Here is a 24,828-nt window from a genome sequence, read left to right on the forward strand (position 1 = left end):
TCACTTGAGAAAAACTAGGTACCGATACTGAAAATCATGGTGTGTCATGTGAAGAATGTGTAGGAAACTAATTTTACCATGTTTTTACTCATTCTGCTAATTGGGAAAAATTGTTTAAAAGCCACAGATACATAAAGACCTATCTAGACATGTTATTCATAAATAGATGAATTGGGTGGATCCTATCTATTTTATTTCACAAAGCGCATGAATAGAGTAATGTAATAAGGCTTCTTTCTTTCTTTCATGCTGGATGCTACATTGGCATCATAGTAGAAGAAAGATGTAAGAAATGTATTTATGCATTGAAAACTAAGAATAGAAAGATATAAAAATAGAGAACTTTTAAGAAACATAAGAATTAAAAATTCTGGAATACATCAGTATGCCAATTATGAAACTGATTAGAGCCATGTATTCCAAAACTTAGTGTTATTAAAAACTAGGTAATCTTAAAAACTAATTCAGCAAACAAAAATGAAAAATATAGTATGGAAACATCAGAAAGGAAGCTGTAAATATATATGCATAATTTAGTTTTTAACAAAAAAAGTTAGTAGAGATAAGCTGCAGAAAGATATTTCTACTTTTTCAAGTATATAAACAATAAATTGATATTATCTCATCATTTCCTTTTATTATCAAAAGTCCTATCAAACCAGATTCCTTTATAATAAACAATTCTCCAGACCCAAATTACTGGTTAAAGAATTTAATTGTTCACTGATATTTAACTCTGCATCTAAGTATTATGCATTATTTGAAAGTCAGTTAATGAAAAGCCTCTTGATGAAAGTGAAAGAGGAGAGTGAAAAAGTTGGCTTAAAGCTCAACATTCAGAAAATGAAGATCATGGCATCCGGTCCCATCACTTCAGGGGAAATAGATGGGGAAACAGTGGAAAGTGTCAGACTTTATTTTTTAGGCTCCCAAATCACTGCAGATGGTGACTGCAGCCATGAAATTAAAAGACACTTACTCCTTGGAAGAAAAGCTATGACCAACCTAGATAGTATATTCAAAAGCAGAGACATTACTTTGATGACTAAGGTCCGCCTAGTCAAGGCTATGGTTTTTCCTGTGGTCATGTATGGATATGAGAGTTGGACTATGAAGAAGGCTGAGTGCTGAAGAATTGATTCTTTTGAACTGTGGTGTTGGAGAAGACTCTTGAGAGTCCCTTGGACTGAAAGGAGATCCAACCAGTCCATTCTGAAGGAGATCAGCCCTGGGATTTCTTTGGAAGGAATAATGCTAAAGCTGAAACTCCAGTACTTTGGCCACCTCATGCAAAGAGTTGACTCATTGGAAAAGACTTTGATGCTGGGAGGGATTGAGGGCAGGAGGAGAAGGGAACGACCGAGGATGAGATGGCTGGATGGCATCACGGACTCGATGGACGTGAGTCTGAGTGAACTCCGAGAGTTGGTGATGGACAGGGAGGCCTGGCGTGCTGCGATTCATGGGGTCGCAAAGAGTCGGACATGACTGAGTGACTGAACTGAACTGAATGATAAGGAAAATGTTTCATACAACCAAGGTTTTATATACCTATATTTGGGTTGAAAATAAAGCCTGTCAGTGATGATGCTTCCTGTTTGATCTTATACAGCTCCATAGTCATCATTTTGTAAAAACAATATTCAAATTCAGAGTAATGATAAACGCTTTTTCACTTATCAGGCTTTCTACTATCACCTACAAACACACAGAGGAAGGATTTCAAGTAATTTCTTTTAAACTACAGTTTATCATTGCAATTGTCCTCAAAGTAAAACAGATATAAAAAGACATCAGAGGACTTCTCGTTTCCTTTCTGGCATGTAAGAAGCTTGGAAGTTGTTACTCTGTTTTAACGAGTAAAACGAACAAACTGAAAAATCAACAACTCTGTTTAGATCTCTAGGAAAAGTGAGGTCATAGAATACTCACTGCATCTCCCCAACCCCCTAAATTGGAGAGACAGACAGGCAGACACAAAGATCACAACTTACCAGGGCAGAAACATAGGAGTAGAAATCTCTCTGGAAGTCAGTGCCAGGAAGCAAAACTTAAACCGCAACTGACTGTTAGATGCTCAGTGTGTGTGGGCAGCACTGAGAGTGAAAAAAATAAAAGTTCCTGGAAGATCCAGTCATTGGGAGGACAACAGTTTTTTGAGTTTTACATCTATAAACTTGACCCAAGTTCTCACAATGAGTATCAGAGAAAAATTCACTCATGCTTCCAGCAGAGGAGAGAAAAGTAAATAAACATTTTGAAAAACATCAGAGTTCTCTGTTCTTACCAAGGCTTTCCCTCAGGAGAAACTATTTAACTAAAGCCTAACCTGCTGGGATTTTATCAGAGGCTAATTATCTTAAGGGATGGGAAATGCTCAACTCCAGCCCACTCTAGCTCTCTTCTCCCATCTAATGGGACAGAGGAGGGGGTGAATTGAGAATGCTTGTAAAGTTCACAGTCCAGAGGCGTAGGCTGACCAAAAGATTGAAACCTAATTCATAATGGTAATATAAGAAGGATAAGAAAGAGAAAGAAACAAAATACATATTACAAACAATAACGACTGATAATTTCCTCAAATTAATCTAAGACATGAAAATTCAGAGCCAGGAAACTCAGAGGACATCACACATAAATGCCAGAGAAAGACATTTAGGCATATTATTTTACAACAACACAGAATCAAAGATGAAAAATTCTTGGAGACAAAAAAAAAAAACCTACTTCATGTAGAGGAACAAAGATAAAAATTGCATTCAACTTCTCCATAGAAACCACACAAGCTAGGAGAGTAGGATGAAATATTATGATTTAGAGGAAAAACCTGCTAACCTAGAATTATGTACCCATTCTTTGAAAGTGAAGTTAAAACAAAGACTATTTTAGAAGAAAATGTTTTGCTAGTAGAGTTGTCTTACAAGAATTGTTAAAAGTTCTGTAGAAAAAAAGTAAACTATACGTTGGAAAGTGAGAACTATGTAAAGCAAGGAAGAACAATGAAGAAGCAATAAATGAAGGCAAAAAAATTTATTTTTCTTAATTGGTTTAAGAGTTAAAGGTTCATTTGAAACAATAATAGCCATAATATATTTGACTCTAAAACACTTCATGATTTATTCACTCCTGTATCCTTATCCGTAAGTGAAATGAACTGCAGCAGCAGCACAAGAGAGAGAGGGAGAATTGGGGCTGTTTTGTTTGCATAAGGTACTTGTTCTGCCCATGAAGCAGTGTAGTGTCATTTAAAAGTTAATATGAAGTAGTTGTATGTATAGAGCAAACTCTAGGTCAACAACTAAAAAAGTATAATTGCTATTATAAGACAGGAGAAAAATGGAATTATCAAATGTTCAATCAAAAAACACCAAAAACTTACAGAAGATAAAGAATGGACAGAAAACAATGGAAAACAAAACAGTAACAAACAGCAGATTGTAATCCAACTGTGTTAATAATTACTGAATATAATGGTCTAAATGCATCAGTTAAAAGGCAGATTTTTAAGGGTGGATCACAAACCAAAAATTCCAGCTATATGTTGTCTACAAGAAACTCACTTTAAATATAAAGACACATTGATTTAAAGTAAAGGGATAGGGAATTCCCTGGTGATTCAGCAGTTAAGACTCTGTGTTTTCAATGTATGGGGCATGGGTTCAATCCCTGGTTGGGAAATAAGATCCCACATGCTGAGTGGGATGGCCAAAAGAATAAAAAGAAATAAAGGGATAGAGAAAGATATTCCACGCTAACTAATCAAATGAATGCAGGAAGAGAATACCTAATTAATTTCAGAGGCAGCAAACTTCAGAGTACGTAAAGTTATCAGGGATAGATAAAGGCAATACATTAATGCAATAGGATCAACTCTCTAGAAAAGAATAATTCTTACATGTATGCATATAACTATAAAACAAATTGGGGCAAAAAAAGAACTGTAAGAAGAAATAGATGAGTCTACTAGTACAGTTAGAGACTTCAATATCTGTCTGTCAGAAACTAACCTGTCTAGTAGACACAAAGTCAGTAACAGCATAGTTGAATTCAACATCAATCACCTGCATATAACAGACATGTACAGAGTACCTGATCCAATAACAGCAGAATACACATTCTTCTCAAACTCATTTGGAACATTCACCAAGACAGACTACTTTACAGGCCATAATTTTTTTTTTTTTTAAGAATATGAATCATACAATGCCTGCTCTCAAAACAAGGAAATTGTAATTGACCCTTGAACAACATGGGTTTGAATTGCATAGACCCTCATATCACCTTCAGCACTGTACCATCTGCCACTGGTTGAATCTGAGAATGCAGAAAGTGATCTATAAAGTTTTACATGCACTTAACTTTGAAGAGAGTTGAGACCTCTAACTTCTACTTTGTTTAAGAGTTAATCATAAACTAGAAAACAGTAACAAAAAAAAATAGCTAGAAAAATCCAAGTTTTTGAGATGAAATAAACAATTTCTATTTAGCACATGAGTCAAAATAAGAAATTTCAAAATATTTTGAACTAAAAAAAAAGAAAAGTTAATTTGTGGGATGCAGTAAAAAGCAGTGCTTACCGAGGAATTTATGATATTAAATGCTTATCTTAGGAAAGAAGAAAGGCCTAAAAAAAAAAAAAATCAAGGTTTCTACCTTAGAAAACTAGAAAAAGAACAGATTAAGGAAGATTTTAAAAAAATCAGAAATCACTGAAATTTAAAAGAAAAAAAAACAACAAAAGCTAAAATCAATACTTTGAAATGATCAATAAAGATGATATTCCTTTACCCATGCTAAAAAGTAAACAGAAGTCAGAAAAATTACTGTCAGAAATAAGCAGACAAGACTATAGAACCTATGTACATTGCAAGTGAAAGTAACTCAGTCCTGTCCAACTCTTTGCAACCCTATGGGCTATACAGTCCATGGAATTCTCTAGGCTAGAATCCTGGAGTGGGTAGCCTTTCCCTTCTTCAGAGGATCTTCCCAATCCAGGGATGGAACCGAGGTCTCCTGCATTGCAGGCAGATTCTTTACTAGCTGAGATATCAGGGAAGCCCAGAAAAAGGGAATAGAAAAGCAATACTATACAGCAATTCTATGCACACAAATTTGACACATAAATAGACAAATCCCTTGAAGTACATAATCTGCAAAAACCCATTCAAGAATAAACTCTGAATAGCCCAAATCCATTAAAGAGATTAAATCTATAATTAATAACCTTCAAAGTCAGAAAGTACCTGATAGGTTCACAAGTAAATTGTAAGAAATACTTAAGGAAAACCTCCCAGTAACACTCTACAACTACTTTAACAAGACAGAAAGAGAAAATACTTTCTCATTCATTCTATGAGGCCCATAATGTCCTAATAACAAAACTAATAAAATACAAGAAAACTATAGATCAATTTCTCTCATGAACATAGATACAAAACCACCAATAAAATTTTAGCAAATTGAATTCAGCAAGAAAAAAATTAAATGCAACAACAAAGAGGGATTTATCTATGTATGCAAGTTTGGTTCAACATTGAAAAGTCAATTAAAGATATTCATCACAACAACAAGCAAAAGAAGAAATCACATGATTATATCAATAGTACTGTAGAAAACTCTGCACAAAATTCACCATTCATTCATGCTGAAAATTCTCAGAAAAACAAAAAGAGAGGAGAAATTTTCAACTTGATAGTAATTTTCTACAAAACAAGCAGCTAAACATATTCATTGATGAAAAACTAAAAAGCTTTCCCATAAGATTAGAAACAAAGCATGTCCCCTCTCCTAATTCATTTTCACTGGTGGCTCAGAGGTTAAAGCGTCTGCCTCCAATGTGGGAGACCCAGGTTCGATCCCTGGGTCGGGAAGATCCCCTAGAGAAGGAAATGGCAATCCACTCCAATATTCTTGCCTGGAGAATCCCATGGATGGAGAAGCCTAGTAGGTTACAGTCCATGGGGTCGCAAAGAGTTGGACACGACTGAGTGACTACACCATACCATACCATACAGTACTTTAAGTCCCATGCAATAACACAGGAAAAGGGTTCAGGATAAAGGCACAGAGTATGGACAGAAATAAATAAAACTGTCTTTATTCACAGATGACATGACTGACTATATTTAGACTATATCTGAAAGAAAAAACAAAACCTCCTGGAAGAAGTGGTTATAGTGAGGTGCAAGATTCAAGATCAGTATGTAAAAGGTCATCTCTTTTCTATGTACCTGCAACAAACAAGTGGGATTTGAAATTAAAAATACAATACTTATCCAACACCACAGTTCAAAAGTATCAATTCTCCAGTGCTCAGCCCTTTTTATAGTCCAACTCTCACATCCATACATGACCACTGGAAAAACCATAGCCTTGACTAGACAGACCTTTGTTGGCAAAGTAATGTCTCTGCTTTTGAATATGCTGTCTAGGTTGGTCATAACTTTCCTTCCAAGGAGAAAGCATCTTTTAATTTCATGGCTGTAGTCACCATCTGCAGTGATTTTGGAGCCCCTCAAAACAAAGTCAGCCACTGTTTCCCCATCTATTTGCCATGAAGTGATGGGGCCAGATGCCATGATCTTAGTTTTCTGAAAGTTGAGCTTCAAGCCAACTTTTTCACTATCCTCTTTCACTTTCATCAAGAGGCTCTTTAGTTCTTCACTTTCTGCCATAGAGTGGTGTCATCTGCTTATCTGAGGTTATTGATATCTCTCCTGGCAATCTTGATTCCAGCTTGTACTTCTTCCAGCCCAGCTTTTCTCATGATGTACTCTGCATATAAGTTAAATAAACAGGGTGACAATATACAGCCTTGACATACTCCTTTTCCTATTTGGAACCAGTCTGTTGTTCCATGTCCAATTCTAACTGTTGCTTCCAGACCCGCATACAGGTTTCTCAAGAGGCAGGTCAGGTGGTCTGGTATTCCCATTTCTTTCCGAATTCTCCAGTTTGTTGTGATCCACACAGTCAAAGGCTTTGGCATAGTCAATAAAGCAGAAATAAATGGTTTTTCTTGGAACTCTCTTGCTTTTTTGATGATCCAGTTGATGTTGGCCATTTGATCTCTGGTTCCCCTACCTTTTCTAAAACCACCTTGAACATCTAGAAGTTCATGGTTCACATATCGTTCAAGCCTGGCTTGGAGAATTTTGAGCATTACTTTACTAATATGTGAGATGAGTGCAATTGTGTGGTAGTTTGAACATTCTTTGGCATTACCTTTCTTTGGGATTGGGATGAAACAACTTTTCCATTCCTGTGGCTACTGCTGAGTTTTCCAAATTTGCTGGCATATTAAGTGCAGAACTTTCACAGCATCATTTTTTAGGATTTGAAATAGCTCAACTGGAATTCCATCACCTCCACTAGCTTTGTTCTTAAAGATGTTTACTAGGGTCCACTTGAATTCACATTCCAGGATGTCTGGCTCTAGGTGAGTGATCACATATTTGTGATTGCCTGGGTCATGAAGATGTTTACTATTTACATTAGCACAGCTCCAAATGAGTATATATAAATCTGATATGTACAATGTCTACATAAGAAAAACTAAAAACTCTGATGAAGCAAGTAAATGAAGAACTGAAGCAACAGAGACATATTCCTTGTTCAAAGATATGAAGACTCAGTGCAGTTAATATGTCAGCTTTTCTCAATATTATCTACAGGTTCAATTCAACCCTTATCTAAATTCCAAGTTACTTCATGGACATTAAAGTGAATCTGAAGTCTATATGAAAAAGCCAAAGACCCAAAAGAGCCACCACAATATTGAAGGAAGAGAACAAATTTGGAGGACTGCATCTACCTGACTTCATGATTTAATATAAGACTATAGTAATCAAGCCTGTGTGAAGGCAGTCAAGGAACTAATAGATCAATCAGTATAACAGAATGGATAGCCCAGAAGTCAGCTCACACAAATACACTCATTTGACATTGGACCAAGAAGAAAAGTCAATAAAATGGAGCAAAGATAATCTTTTCAACAAACGGTGCCGGCAAACCTGATCATCCACGTGTGAAAAAATAAATCTAAATGTAGAACTTATACTCGAAACAAAATAAACTACACATGGATCACAGATCTAAATACAAAATGCAAATATATAAAGCTCCTAGGAGATAACATAGGAGAAAATTTAGTTAACTTTGGGTTTGGTGATGACTTTTTAGATACAACATAAAGGCACAATCAATGAAAGAAAATATTGATATGCTGGACACTGTTAGAACTAAAATTCTCTGCTCTAGAAAAGAGACTGTCACGAGAGTAAATGGATAAGACAGAGACTGGGAGAAAATATTTGTAATAGATATATGATAGAGGACCACTATCCAAAATATACATAGAATCCTTAAAAAAACAACAGTAAGAAAGCAACCTGATTAAATAATAGGCCAAAGACTTTAAGTGACACTCAAAGATATACACAAGGCAATTAAGCATATGAAAATGTTACACATGTTATCAGGGAAATGAAATGCAAACAATGAATTTCCTCTCCAAACCCATTAGAATGGCCATAATCTGGAACACTGATAACACCAAATGCTGATGAGGATGTGGAACAACAAACTATCATTCACTGCTTGTGGGAATGGAAAATAGTACATCCTCTTTGGAAGACAGTTTGACAGTTTCCTATAATATTAAGCATACTCATTCCATATGTTTCAGTAATTGTGCCTCCTGGTATTTACCCGAATCAGTTGACAACTTATGCCCACATAAAAACCTGCACATGGTTATGTATAACAACTTTATTCAGTATAGCAAAACTTGGAAATAAACAAGATGTCCATAGGTGGACATATAACTAAACTGTGATACATCGTAATGGTGGAGTTCAGCACTAAAAACAAAACAAGAATGAAGAATTATCAAGCAGGAAAAAACATGAAGGAAACTTAAATGGATATTACTAAGTGAAAGAAGCCAATATAAAAAGGCCACACATTGTATGATTCCAAGCATATGATATTCTGGAAAAAGAAAAACTATGAAAACAATAAAAAGAACAATCAGCAGTTGCTAGAGGTTGGAGAAAAGGCAGCAAAGTCGTTCAGTCCTATCCGACTCTTTGTGACTTCATGGACTATATGGTCCATGGAATTCTCTAGGCCAGAATTCTGGAGTGGGTAGCCTTTCCCTTCTTCAGGGGATCCTCCCAACCCAGGACTGAACCCAGCTTTCCAGCATTACAGGTGAACTCTTTACCAGCTGAGCTACCAGGGGAAGAGGTTAGTGGGGAGAGATAAAGGAGTAAGAGTAGTACAGAGAATTTTAAGGGCAGTGAAACTACTCTGATAACATCATGCTATTATTTGTCCAAGCCCACAGAATATGCAACATCAAGAGTGAACTTTAACTATGGGCATTGTGTGATCATGATGTGTTTAATGTAGGTTTATCAGCTGTAACAAACATACCTTTCAGTGCAGTCCCTCAGTCGTGTCCGACTCTTTGCAACCACACGGACCACGGCACGCCAGGCCTCCCTGTCCATCACCAACTCCCGGAGTCCACCCAAACCCATGTCCATTGAGTCGGTGATGCCATCAAACCATCTCATCTTCTGTTGTCCCCTTTTCCTTCTGCCCTCAATCTTTCCTAGCATCAGGGTCTTCTCAGACGGTAAAGCATCTGCCTGCAATGCGGGAGACCCGGGTTCGATTCCTGGGTTGGGAAGATCCCCTGGAGAAGGGAATGGCAATCCACTCCAGCACTCTTGCCTGGAAAATCCCATGGACGGAGGAGCCTGATATGCTACAGTCCATGGGGTCGCAAAGAGTCGGACACGACTGAGCGACTTCATTTTTCCTTTCCTTTTGCATCAGGTAGCCAAACTATTGGAGTTTTGGGGGGTGGATATTGAAAAGGGGGAGGATAGGCATGTGTGAAGGGCTTCCCAGGTGGCTCAGTGGTAAAGAAACCACCTGCCAATGCAAGAGATATGGGTTCAATCCCTGTGTCAGGAAGCTCCTCTGGAGAAGGAAAGGACAACCAGCTTCAGTGTTCTTGCCTGAAAAATCCCATGGAGAGAGAAGCCTGGCAGTCCACAGGGATGCAAGAGAGTTGGATAGGACTTAGTGACTAAACAACAAACACGTGTGTGTAGGCAGGGTCTATATGGGAAATCTGTGTATCTTTTGGTCAATTTTTCTGTGAACCTAAAACTGCTCTATAAAGTATATTTTCCAAAATAATATCAAAGTACTAGGTGTACCAGCAAAAACAGCATATAACTACTTTTCTTTGAGAAGATGTAGGATATGTTTCAAACCCATCTGAACTCTATATAAATGTAGAAAACTGTATCTGACTTGCAGAAATAAAAGTAATGTGAATGCAATATGGGCAAGTGATGAAAGTACATCATTTACTAGGGAGTTTTTAATTTCTTTACTCTTAAACCATGGCTAAAAACATAATAGCAAGTGTGTCACTACTAACATAGGAAGTATTATCAGTCATCAAATATGAGGTGTGTCTTTATATTGTTCTGTATTACTGAGATTAATCCACATTACTGATTCTTGTTTGGAATTCCTTTGGAATGATGGTGATATAACACAGGTGTATATTTGTGACTCGAAACAAAGTGATGCCTTTTGTCCCACTACATCAAAGCATGAAACGTTTGTCTACTTGGGTACTTTGACATTTTTTCTTTTAAATTTTTTCATAGTTACCATAGTTTCTATAATATATATTATTTTATGTGAAAATTTTTAGACAATTTCAATTTATAGGCAAATAATTTGAGAAAGTATTGCAGTTTTTCTTAAAAAATCATAGTTAAGTATGACTATGACATTAAATATATATCTATCTCTAATATATATGTTAGTTGCTCAGTTGTGTCCAACTCTTTACAACCCCAGAGACTGCCAGGCTTCTCTGTCCATGGAAGAATACTGGAGTGAGTTTCCACTCCCTTCTCCAGGGTATCTTCCCTACCCAGGGATGGAACCTGGGTCTCCCACACTGTAGACAGATTCCTTACCATCTTAGCCACCAGGAAGCCCCTGATTATATACTGGAGATAAATCTCCACTATATCTGCTCCATTCCTCATACAATGGGGATTCAATTTATATGTTACAAATTAAACATACAAACCAAGTTATGTAATTTTTATATAGTCCTAGAGTAAACATATTCTGGAGAATAAAACAGACAATAGCTATGGGAGCATTAGATACATTGTTTTCTGGCACCATAATAGACAAAGGAGAAACTATTGGCTCTAAACTCCAAAGCAGTCAAAGGTAATTGTCATGACTAATAAAGGAAACATTAGCACATTTTTTTTCTTTTTTTTTTTTTGCAGCTCTCAGAAATAATGGGTTTGAATAGAGGTCTAGATATGACTATATTTTTAAATTTAAAAAGTAGAATCCTTACCTCCTTTGCTGGTTTATTTGATATATTCTTTGTTGTGGCAGGACTCACGTGTTTTAATTTATAAAACATGTCCTTGAAGCTAGGATTCAGAAACCTGGATTACAAAACAAGTGAGTGCTTGGGATCAAGTTAATCCATGGCCTGATTACTGCTGCTGGTAATGTTTATTGTACAACCATGTCTAGACTTTGGTTTTTGGCATAAACTAACTTCTAATCTCTCCCATTATAGAACAAAGACAGCAATGTTATATGTTCATTTGTTTCATTGTGAAGTTCTTATTTTTATAAAAATGAATTTTTTTCACAAATAGAAATTAGAAGTAATATTAAAGCTATTATAACAAAGAAACCCAATCAATCTTCAATTCAAGATGGTGTAAGCAATGTCATATTCCCTTGGAAATCTCATTTTACAATACTTTGTCTCTAATTGCTTTTGCTGGTAATTTCAGAAGTTTAAACTTGTTAATTAGAATTGCTTGACAAGCCCAATAGTCCAATACTGAGCTCAGCAGCATCTATCTAACTTGGAATAAGTCTCGTTCTGAAATGGTTAGGAAACTCTTGTCCTTTAAATCACACCAAGGAAAAAGCATTTACATGTGAAAGAAGAATGAAATTACTCAACATTTTTCTTTAGGACAAACTAATGACCAGTTTTATTGTTCTAAATATTTTAAATGTAATTAATATGGCAAAAATATAGTCAACCAAGTGGAGCAAGATATTGTAATAATCTATACATTTCTAATGAAAAATATACTTTTAAGATAGTAGACACAGAAGTTTGAACACACTTTAGGGAAATGACAACAAGCTATGAAGTGTGCAAATCCAGATAGATGTATTGGGTTTTTCATTCTGACAAAGGAAGGTGAACAAAGTAAGACCCAGAATAAGCAAAAGGTCCAGAACCACCATGGAGAATAATAAAAGGACCCACACAACTGAAGGAATAGGAGGGGTTCTTAAATTAGTTCTGGTAGCCAGACTACCAGAATTCACCAGATTCCTCCATCATGATGAATACAGTGATTGACTTGAGGTCTTTTTAAGCCCTTATATTTAGTGTCCAAAACAAATAAGTAAAAAAAATAAAGAATTATTTCCTTGAAATATTCTATTAATAAATGGTACTCTCCAGGGATGCCTTTTGATGATCAAGGATATATATTTTTTTCTTATGTACAGACACATTTTCATATTAAATTACACATTTTGACTGGGACGCCCTGTTCTTGTCTCAATATACAGAGTGCAAGTGATGAGAAAGAAAATAATTGGTTTCCTAACTATGTTCTACCAGCAAGCAATGACCTTTCAATCTTAGCTTAATACATGAAATGTGGATTTTAAGATTATTTCAAATATTATTCTATCCATAGTTCTCAGTGCCTAAGTGCAAATGAATATCTCAAACAAGAATGTCAGATGTGCAGGCATATCTTTATAGAGTAGGAAGGCAATTTTTTTCAAGCATACTCTGCTTACAGAGAGACAGGAATCCCCAAATCTTTGAAAAGTAGCTAGACATTTTGGATTCTTTCAAGGTCAATGCAGTATGCTTATGAGGGAAATCACTGAAGTAGAAATTGGAAAGATGATCAGCATAGAGAAAGGTTGGCATTTTAACCAGTTGAGAATCCCAGTGTATAACCTTACTAGGCCACACTGATTAAAATGTCTAGAAAGACCAGCTAACTGGGAGTGATGACAGAAAATTGGTGGCTAGAAAGAGGATGCATGTATGTATCCAACCACAGTTCACTCCCTGAGCAAAAGCCTGAAATTTAGGGTCCCTATCTGAGTATCTTTCCAGAATGATATTACACTTCCCATGGTAACGTCAATTTTAAATTTCTATTTCTGAGTCAAGCTATTCTGCATGTAAATATACATATGTTTTTAAAGATTAAAAACATCCAGTGAAAAAGGAGATTGTTGGAAAGATTATCAAGATTACCTTGAACTGTGGGGCACCCTCACAGAATTTTCATGTCCAGGCTTCCTCTGATTTAAGACACCTTTCACAGGTAAGGATCTTGCAAATGGGGTTTCTATTTCTCCACAGAACAGCCTCTGTAAATTTCCTAGGGACTCCAGCAAGTTAATCTCTGCTGTTGCTGTTTTGTGGTAGGCCTCTCAAGTTCTAGATAGGTAATCTAGGATGATTCATTTTCCTCCAGCTTTCACACATTCTGTTTGTGATGAATGTCCAAGAAATGCACTGATGCTCTGCCCTGATAATAAAGCTTTTGGACTGGTTTTGCAAATCTTTTACTTGAACCAAAGGAACACATTATACAAAAGTGCCAGAAAGCATCACAATCAAATTAGATTGTCTAGAGCTGGAAAGCAATTTTTGCCAGTAAGATGTAGGCTGACATAAATGAGGCGAAAGACAAATGAAGACATGCATGTTTTCTGTTTGAGGTGTATATTAACAGTTTTGATGTAGTGTTTTCTTTGTGCGGCTTTAAAAATGGATTTTTGTGTGTGTGTGGTTTTAATTTAAGTTAAGGCTGGGAGGACCTAAGGCATATAAAAACAAAACATTTGGGTAATTGAGTAATATTCAGACAAGCCCTAGCAATGAATAAAGTGGTGAAATTTAGTCAGATCTGTGAAGAAGTGGAATAAATCTTCAAGGCTTTCCTTATAAATATTCATTTACACAGACTACATCATGTGTCTGCATATCTATCTAATGCCAAAAGTTCAGTAGCTAACTTCCATAAAACAAAAACTAGTTAATCTCCATAGGATATAAACCATGAGGTAATTCCTCCCTCAACTTTAAATTCTGTTCATTTTTAGGTAGCCATTTGTATTACCCCAATAATATATGTGTTTGTGACCCTGGGAATGTAGTAAGTTCTGTTTATGTTGCCATTCTTGCTTAAAGTTTATTGAACATTTAGTATGTGAATGTTATGTGAAGATTGAAGGATACAAGTAACCAAAACAGAAATGGAGCCTAACATTTAAGATGCCATAAATGAAAAGGGAGTCTGATGAAAGTAACAGGAGATCAACAATGCAAAGTAGAACTTAAAAAAATGAATGCATAGAGAAAACCTCCCCAAAAGGCACTGCACAGTTTCTTAAGAAAGTGAGATTTATACCTGGGGAATTAAAATAATTTAAACCATTTAAATATTATTTGAACATGCTGATACTTCCAGGTCATTTAAAAGACCATTCAAGTTAGATCTGTGCACTTCTTTAAATTGATGCTTTATAAATGCTTATCAATATACTTCAATTGACAAGTCAAATTTTGGATTGTGTTTGGAGTTTATGTTAGAAAGAGGGAAGTTTTATGACGGAATTGAACATCCTTAATTTTGAGTTAAAACAATTAGAAAAGATTACTTTCCACCTTTTCTTATTCAAGGATTATTCCTTTCATACTAAAAATCTTGTGATTTAAGCAATTAATTATGGGACTTGTTGCATATTGGGTCATCTTGTCTCGACTTTATTCTTTTTGTTGATAAACTTTGTACTGCTCAAAAGATACAATTTAAGATTAAAACAAAAATTAATTCAAAAGCTGATGTATTGCTGTCTTTACTTTCTTCACTAAGTGGAAAAGTCTTTTGTGTAAAACAGTAATTCCACAAAGCATTATACATTGCTTGCTAATGGAAAGCTGAGAGGAAGCTGTTTAATCCTGGAGTTTGATCATCTCAGTTTATAGCATTAAAAAGAGGTAATTTTTTAGGGGGGGGGGCTATCATTCTATAATAGTTCATTAATGTAAAATAATTAAGTGAAATATCTGTTTGAATTAGGCAGATGAATATTGCTTAGTTTGAATTATAAACAACAAAGTTCTTTATTTTAAGAAACAATGCAGATAAGTAAAAAAGCTAAAGGGCAACTCCATTCAGATAAAAGGGGTAAGTCACTCCAGGACACTCCTACACATTAATTTACACAAATTATGTTTTAATTTAATGACTGAAACCTCTATGAAGCTCTTCAGTATATTTGCACATGTATTCACATAAATGAGTAAAAGAAATAAGTTGTATCTATTTTCAATTCGTTGCAAGAGGGCATCAGAGGGCAGACACACTGAAACCATAATCACAGAAAACTAGTCAATCTAATCACACTAGGGCCACCACCTTGTCTAACACAGTGAAACTAAGCCATGCCCTGTGGGGCCACCCAAGACAGGTGGGTTATGGTGGAGAGGTCTGACAGAACGCAGTCCACTGGAGAATGAAATGGCAAACCACTTCAGTGTTCTTGCCTTGAGAACCCCATGAACAGTATGAAAAGGCAAAATGATAGGATACTGAAACAGGAATTCCCCAGGTCAGTAGGTGCCCAATATGCTACTAGAGATCAGTGGAGAAATAACACCAGAAAGAATGAAGGGATGGAGCCAAAGCAAAAACAATACCCAGTTGTGGATGTGACTAGTGATAGAAGCAAGGTCCGATGCTGTAAAAAGCAATATTGCATAGGCCCTTGGACTGCAAGGAGATTCAACCAGTCCATTCTAAAGGAGATCAGCCCTGGGTGTTCTTTGGAAGGAATGATGCTAAAGCTGAAACTCCAGTATTTTGGCCACCTCATGCGAAGAGGTGACTCATTGGAAAAGACTCTGATGCTGGGAAAGATTGAAGGCAGGAGGAGAAGGGGACAACAGAGGATGAGATGGCTGGATGGCATCACCGCCTCGATGGACGTGAGTCTGAGTGAACTCTAGGAGTTGGTGATGGACAGGGAGGCCTGGCATGCTGCAATTCATGGGGTCGCAAAGAGTCAGACGAGACTGAACTACTGAACTGAACTGATTTTCAATTCAGTTTCAGTATTTGACTGACGTATTATATTGATGTCCCAGATATATTTTTGGTTATATTTTCACATTATCATCACATTTAAGACTCAAATAAGAAATGGTTCCCCAGTTCAACATAATTTCATGTATACACACACACATATATATACGTGTGTGTATATGTATGTGTACTTATATGATGCCTCATGTATGAAACAGTATATAAACACAATTATACTCAACAGTATAATTTTGTTCTCAAAAGAGAGTCTAAATTTATAAAAATAACTTTTTCTGCAAGAGTTTATTATAAACCCATATGAAACTACATGGGTTTTGTAGAAAGATTAGATATGGCTTTTCTCTCAAAGGGTAGAGCAATGCATCTTATTGATGGAAAACGAGATAAGGTCTTCCTTAATTTAATTTCTCATTTCAACAAACCTATATGCAATTTTTAAAAGTTTATGCCTCAATTTCCCACTCAGGTCATAGACTATTTCAGTAATCAGAAAATCCTTACATGCTCTTTTTCAATCTCCACAGCCTCCACTGTCTAGACAGTCACTGTCTTGTTTTCTATCATCATGTATTGGTTTTTAGTTTTGCTTCATTTAGAACTTCATATAAATAGAACTATATACTGTACTGACTTCCTTTGTCAACACTATGGTTTTAATATCCATCTATGTTTTACATGTCAGTTGTTTACTCCCATTTACTGTTAAGAAGTATTCGACTGCATGACAAAATCACAAATTGATTGATCCTTTTCCTGTTACTGAACATTTGGATTGTTTTCTGTCTTTAGCTATAAAGCCACTAGGAACCTTCTTTTGTAATATTTTTTCATCACTCATTGATAATTAATGAGCATAATTGCTAAGTCATAACTGTATGTTGACACTTTAAAGAAAATGTTATATTGTGGTATTCCATGGTTTTAATTTCCATTTTCCTGATGATTAATGCTGCTGAAAACCTTTTTATATGCTTACATGCCTTCATTTGTAATGTGTCTTTTTAAAAGTATCTGCTTATATCTTTGGCTTTTAGGGGGACAGGGGAGCTGTTGGAGTTGTTGATCATTTTGTTATTGAGTTATAAACATTCTTTATGTATCCCAATGCAACTGCTACCATGTCAAATCACAATGGTTATTTTCTTCCCTTTACGGCTTGCATTTTCACTTTCCTCAGTGGTGTATTTTTATGAACAGAAGTTTTAAATTAAGTATAATTAGCCCTTTTTTTTTCCTTCTATGTTTTTCTTTAAACCTTTTCTAACTCTAAGGTTGTAAAAGTATACTGTTTCTTTTAGAAACTTTACAATTTATTCTTCACTTTTCTGTTTATAATACATCTGAAATTAAAAATGTATGGTGTGAGGCAGAAATTGATTCATTTTATTCCTTTAGGGATGTCCAGTTGTGAAAATGAAAACAAAAATTCTTAATTTTTGATTTAGTGCACGTGTTGGAAAAAAAAAATCAACTTACTGAATGTTCAACCTACTTCCATATCATCTGTTTTGTTACCTTGGTCTTACTATGTAATATTACACTAATTTCATATTCCCTTGATTTCTGTAGCTGTATAATGGGTCTTAAAATCAGATACTGTATCTCCCAACTAATAAATGTACACACCCAAATATACTAGTTCCAAATCCACTGTCACCGTGTTATAGATCACAACTTCTCTTAGATTATTTTTGGTGGTTATTGTTGAAAAGTTGACTAAAGAAGAGGATTTAAAAATTTCCTCTATATAAGAGGATTTTAAAATTTCCCAATAATGAAAAGGATATCTTTTTTGGGTGTTAGTTCTAGAAGGTCTTGTAGGTCTTCATAAAACCATTCAACTTCAGCTTCTTCAGCATTACTAGCTGGGGCATATATTTGGATGACTGTCATATTGAATGGTTTGCCTTGGAAATGAACAGAGGTCATTCTGTCATTTAGGAGATTGCATCCAAGTACTGCATTTCAGACTCTTTGTTGACTATGATGGCTACTCCATTTCTTCTAAAGGATTCTTGCCCACAGTAGTAGGTATAGTGGTTATCTGAGTTAAATTCACCCATTCCAGTCCATTTTAGTTTGCTGATTTCTAAAACATTAACTTTACTCTTGGCATCACCTGTTTGACCACTTCCAATTTGCCTCGATTCATGGACCTAACATTCCAGGTTCTTATGCAATATCGCTCCTTACAGCATTGGACCTCGCTTCTATCACCAGTCACATCCACAACTGGTTACTGTTTTTGCTTTGGCTCTGTCTCTTCATTATTTCTGGAGTTATTTCCCCACTGGTCTCCAGTAGCTAGTGGAGGTGATGGAATTCCAGTTGAGCTATTTCAAATCCTGAAAGATGATGCTGTGAAAGTGCTGCACTCAATATGCCAGCAAATTTGGAAAACTCAGCAGTGGCCACTGGACTGGAAAAGGTCAGTTTTCATTCCAATCCCAAAGAAAGGCAATGCCAAAGAATGCTCTAACTACCGCACAATTGACTCATTTCACACACTAGTGAAGTAATGCTCAAAATTCTCCAAATGAGGCTTCAATGGTACGTGAACTGTGAACTTCCAGATGTTCAAGCTGGATTTAGAAAATGCAGAGGAACCAGAGATCAAATTGCCAACATCTGCTGGGTCATCAAAAAAGCAAGAGAATTCCAGAAAACCATGTATTTCTGCTTTATTGACTATGCCAAAGGCTTTGACTGTGTGATCACAATAAACGGTGGAAATTCTGAAAGAGATGGGAATACCAGATCACCTGACCTGCCTCTTGAGAAATCTGTATGCAGGTCAGAAAGCAACAGTTAGAACTTAACATGGAACAATAGACTGGTTCCAAATCAGGAAAGGAGTCCGTCAAGGCTGTATATTGTCACCCTGCTTATTTAACTTATATGCAGAGCACATCATGAGAAACGCTGAATTGGAGGAAGCACAAGGTGGAATCAAGACTACCGGGAGAAATATCAATAACCTCAGACATGCACATGATACTACATTTATGGCAGAAAGTGAAGAAGAACTAAAGAGCCTCTTGATGAAAGTGAAAGAGGAGAGTGAAAAAGTTGGCTTAAAGCTCAACATTCAGAAAACGAAGATCATGGCATCTGGCTCCATCAATTCATGGTAAAGAGATGAGGAAATAGTGGAAACAGTGGCAGATTATATTTTTGGGCTCCAAAATAACTGCAGATGGTGACTGTAGCCATGAAATTAAAAGATGCTTTCTCCTTGACAGGAAAGTTATGACTAACCTAGACAGCATATTAAAAAGCAGAAACATTACTTTGCCAACAAAGTTTCATCTAGTCAAAGCTATGGTTTTTCCAGTAGTCATTTATGGATGTGAGAGTTGGACTATAAAGAAACCTGAGCACTGAAGAATTGATGCTTTTGAACTGTGGTGTTGAAGAAGACTCTTGAGAGTCCTTTGGACTCCATCCTAAAGGAGGTAAGTCCTGAGGGTTTATTGGAAGGACTGATGTTGAAGCTGAAACTCCAATATTTTGGCTACCTGATGCGAAGAGCTGACTCACTGGAAAAGACCCTGATGCTGGGAAAGTTTGAAGGTGGGAGAAGAAGGGGACAACAGAGGATGAGATGGCTGGATGGCATCACTGACTCAATGGACATGAGTTTGGGTAAACTCCGGGAGCTGGTGATGGACAGGGAAGCCTGGCGTGCTGCAGTTATGGGATTGCAAAGAGTTGGACACAACTGAGCGGCTGAACTGTGTACATAAGCATAAGTTCTCATCTTATTCTGACACAATGTTCAATGTCTCTCTTTCCCTTTGGCTAATTGATTCTACTTTATTCTGGGTTTCCTTATTTCTCTTTCTGTTCCTCCTCAGCTTCTCGCCCTGCACCCTCAATTACTTGATCTTCTATTAAATCAAGTGCTTTGGAAATAAAAATACATGAAATTGGTTCTGAACAGCCAGTGAATGAGTTATTTGAAAAACTTATGCCTAAATTTAAAGTAGTAGTTGAAACATATCAATAAATAACAGAGGTCTTTTTAAAACAGATAATAAAGAACATGAAATAAATATGAGCTCAAAAAATTATTATAAACTGATAAAAAATATTTAACTCTCCTGTGAAAGAGATTTAGTACATCTTTCCAAAAAGTTAAACTTTAAGAACTGGAATTTTTAAATTAATGAGTCTAGAACATCATTAATTTAACATGCTTATGGACTCTTGAAAATAGGGTCTAAATTTTAAACACCCAGATTTTTGTCAGTTTAACATATTAAACTTATTCAATCATTTAGCAAACATTTCATCGGAGTATAGCTGGTCCATGAATTTTATAATTGCAAATCAAAAATTAATGAAATATAGTCTTGCTTTCAAGAAGTTCACACTCTAATGGAGAACCAAGAAGTTAAATGTTTAATATTGCATATTTAATATTACTTATCAACTTTACATAATTTACTTGTGTCAGTGTCTCAAGTGCTACAACAGATGTGGAGTACATTGGAGATCAACCATGTTTGCCAATTGCTAACGGGAAAAAAAAATGACCTAGTTCTTGCTAGAAAATTAGCTTTATTCTCACCCATTAAAAGGCCAAACAACTATCAAAGCAGAGGACATAGACATGTGCATTTCCATAAAAGAGAAAGGCAAAGAAGCAGATCTATAAAAATGCCTTAATTGTGATAACGTACTAGATTGGTTGATTATCAGTGCATGAGAGATATGTGTATGTATATGATTCAGAAGAGTCAGGAGATGATGGTAGCGAATGTAGATTACTACTAAATTGAAAAGGATTATACAAATTAAGAATTTAAAAGTATACCATCTTATTTATTGAGATATTTAAGCAAGCAAAGAACTATAAAGCTGAACGATTTGAATTTTTGGTAGGAGGATGGGATGAAAATTCTGATAGGAATATAGAAAACCGAAGTTGTGAAATAAAAACGTGCAGATTCAAATAAGGCACATGTTTAAGGAATGTCTACTCAGAGTCCGGCCTTTAAATATGTTACCTAGGGCCTTAGGGAGTTTAACAGTTTCTTTAAGGCCATGTACTTCTGGAAAATACTAAGTATTTTTAATACCAAGGTAAGAATATTAGCAAATTAAACTAAAACAGTGAAAGTGGACATATAGTAGGGGGGTTTCTGTCAAATGGTTCTGAGATATAATTTAAAAACTGACATCTGATTTGATGGAATTGATTAGATACATGTGATAAGAAAAACAAGAGGAGTTGGGAATTCTTCTAGAAGGTCTAAGCCACTGGAATTCCTGGAAGGGTCTCTGAACTTATTTTTTTTTTTTTTAACATTTTCCCTACCTGTTCCATTCTGGCAATGCTGGCCCACTGTTTCACAAACATACTTCCATTCCAGGTTCTCTATAGGAACTGTTGTTTGGAATTCTCTTTCCTGAGTTACCCAGTACACATTCCTCAATCATTCAGGTCTCTGCTTCTATGTCACTTCATCTGAGACCTCTGTCACCATGTCACATAAAACAGCACCTCCATGACTTCCCTGGTGGCTCAGATGGTAAAGCATCTGCCTACAATGAGGGAGACCCAGGTTCAATCCCTGGGTTGGGAAGATTTCCTGGAGAAGGAAATGGCAACCTACTCCAGTATTCTTGCCTATTCTTGAAAATCCCATGGACGGAGGAGCCTGGTGGGCTACAAGTCCAAAGGATTGCAAAGAGTCAGACACGACTGAGCAACTTCACTTTCACATGCCTCTCTCACAGTGCTCTGTCTTACTTTTCTGTGTATCCCTAAGCTTTTGAACTGTGGTGTTGGAGAAGACTCTTGAGAGTCCCTTGGACTGCAAGGAGATCCAACCAGTCCATTCTGAAGGAAATCAGTCCTTGGTGTTCTTTGGAAGGACTGATGCTAAAGCTGAAACTCCAATACTTCGGCCACCTCATGCAAAGAGTTGACTTATTGGAAAAGACTCTGATGTTGGGAGGGATTGGGGGCAGGAGGAGAAGGGGATGACAGAGGATGAGATGACTGGATGGCATCACTGACTTGATGGACATGAGTTTGAGTGAACTCCAGGAGTTGGTGATGGACCGGGAGGCCTGGCGTGCTGTAATTCATGGGGTTGCAAAGAGTCAGACATGACCGAGTGACTGAACTGAACTGAAGCATAGTTTGGTACAAGGTTGATGTTTAGTAAACATTTGGTTAATTGATAAACAATTCCAAAACAAAGGTACAAAAAAGGTTATAATTTTAAGAACAAAGGGAATGAATTTCAAATGTTGGCATTTCGAGTTCCTTTACAGACTTGTGAAGTCACTCAGTCATGTCCAACTCTTTGGGACCCCGTGGACTGTAGCCTACCAGGCTTCTCAGTCCATGAGATTCTCCAGGCAAGAATACTGGAGTGGGTTACCATTTCCTTCTCCAGGGGATCTTCCCCACCCAGGGATCGAACCTCTGAGCCACCAGTGAAGCCTTAAAGGGAGGTAATTTGGGGACAGAGGATGTTTTCTACTTGCAACAGAAATAACACATACAATACAGGCAGCCACATACTTGAAAGTCCCAGTCAAAATGCTTGTTGTATATTCTATTTGAAAAGCAAATCATCTAAACCTATGAAAGATCTTTGAAAAAAAATCTACCTTGATTCATAAAATCAAGATTCTGGGGTTCATTCTTAGTATTATTTCTTTCTTTCTTTCTTTTTTACTGAAGCATGGTTGATTAATAATGTTAGTTTCTGGTATACAGCAAAGTGATTCAGTTTCATATATATATTAATATATATATTATTTTCCATTATGGGTTATTAGAGGATATTGGATGTAGTTTCCTGTCCTTGTTGTTTATATATTTGATATATAGAAATTTGTATTTGTGCACATCTCCTGTTGCAACTCAAGCCTTAAGCCTCTCTGCACAGCCAAGCCCAGGCCTCCCCGCAAGTCTGTAATAAAAGTCTGAACTTCAGCACCCAGTCCCCAAGTGTACCAGATGTGCATCTGAGGCTAGGGAGTACAGGGAGTTGGCTAGGATCCTCTGTTCTGATCCCTCTCTGCTCTCCCTGACACAAGCCAGCTTCCAAACTTTTCTCTGATTCTCTGAAGTTCCCTTTCTGTCTCAGCTAATCTCCCCATCAGTTAAAGAGCTCCACAAAGAGAGGGAGTATTTCTACTTTCACAACTCCCTCCCAGGAACACAGGTCTAGTCCCAATCCTATTTAACAAAATTCTTTCATCCTACCCAGTTACAGGATGACCTTTCTAGCAATTTTGGTTGTCTGCGATATGGTAAGCATTCAGCTGGTATTCTGAGAATTACTCTACATGCAGATTTATTTTAGATGTATCTGTAGGAGGAGGTGAGTTCCATGTCCCATTCTGCTATCTTGATGTGTCCTCATTTAGCATTATTTCTAATATAATCACTGCAACATAAAATGGTCCTTCTACTGATTTATATGACAAGTCAAAATTTTAGCTTCAATCTGGGTCTCCTTTAACTTACATTTTTTGTTAAGAAATGTTCTTAAAATGATTCCTATGAATTTTCCATGAAATATGGATAGATTTGATATCACTTTTTAAATAACCCTAAGACTCAGTTTTCTAAGCATATCTGATTTGTGTTAAACCACTGACCTCAACAGTACAGATGACAAACTGTGTAGTGAATAAAAGATACAATGCGGCGGTTTATTATAAGGGGCAATTAGCCAGAATTTTACAATTTCGCATTAGACTGTGGGCTGAAACAAAAAAACCTCATCTAAGAGATGAAAGAAATAGGACTGACGGAAAAGTTTTAGAAAGGAAATCACCCCCCAAAATTGAGACAATGCCTGCAAAATCTGTTATGCATTTTGATATATCATTTATAGTGCAAATACTTTCTAAAAAGCCATCAATAAGAATGCTTTTGAGAGCCTATGTACTCTATATTGGATATATTTTCAAATTTAAGATGCACAAATTGAACCTGGTTTTATATGGTACATTTGAACATATATAGCAAATTTACTTTCTGGAAACACCCTGAATATGCAAATACTGTTATATTAATTTAGTGCTCAAAGTGAAAGTCAGTTTTATAACATGAAAATAAATTTTCATATAAGGCTATAGATTTAAGAGTAAATTTAAGTCATCTTGTTAGAAAAAGAAAAGATGTGTGGGGTAAATCTAATTATTAAAAAGTTTTAGGAACTCATTCTAATCAGTACAAAATATTTGTTTTCTTTACATAGCCAAAATCATATGAGAAGATTTTAAGAAACAGTAAATTAACTTGTATAGTTTACATTGAGAGAATATTTGCAACAAGACAACTTGGTAGTAAAACATTAACAGAAACTTTTTATGAGCCGAAGATGTAATGAATACCATCACAGGACAGAGAAAAGTTCAGATATTAGAAAAGAGGGCTGGAGAGAAAATTAAATAGGCTATGTATTAATCCTGAATCATTCAATTATTGACCTATTAAATTCAACATACCATCTAATATAAGTATAATGACTTTATAGTTTTCACAGACCTACCACATACTAGTTCTACTTTCTTCGAAAGAAATTTAGATTATATATTTGAATATTTCATT

The sequence above is a fragment of the Ovis aries genome, chromosome 5 (assembly GCF_016772045.2).
Source record: "Ovis aries strain OAR_USU_Benz2616 breed Rambouillet chromosome 5, ARS-UI_Ramb_v3.0, whole genome shotgun sequence".
Classification (NCBI taxonomy): Eukaryota; Metazoa; Chordata; class Mammalia; order Artiodactyla; family Bovidae; genus Ovis; species Ovis aries.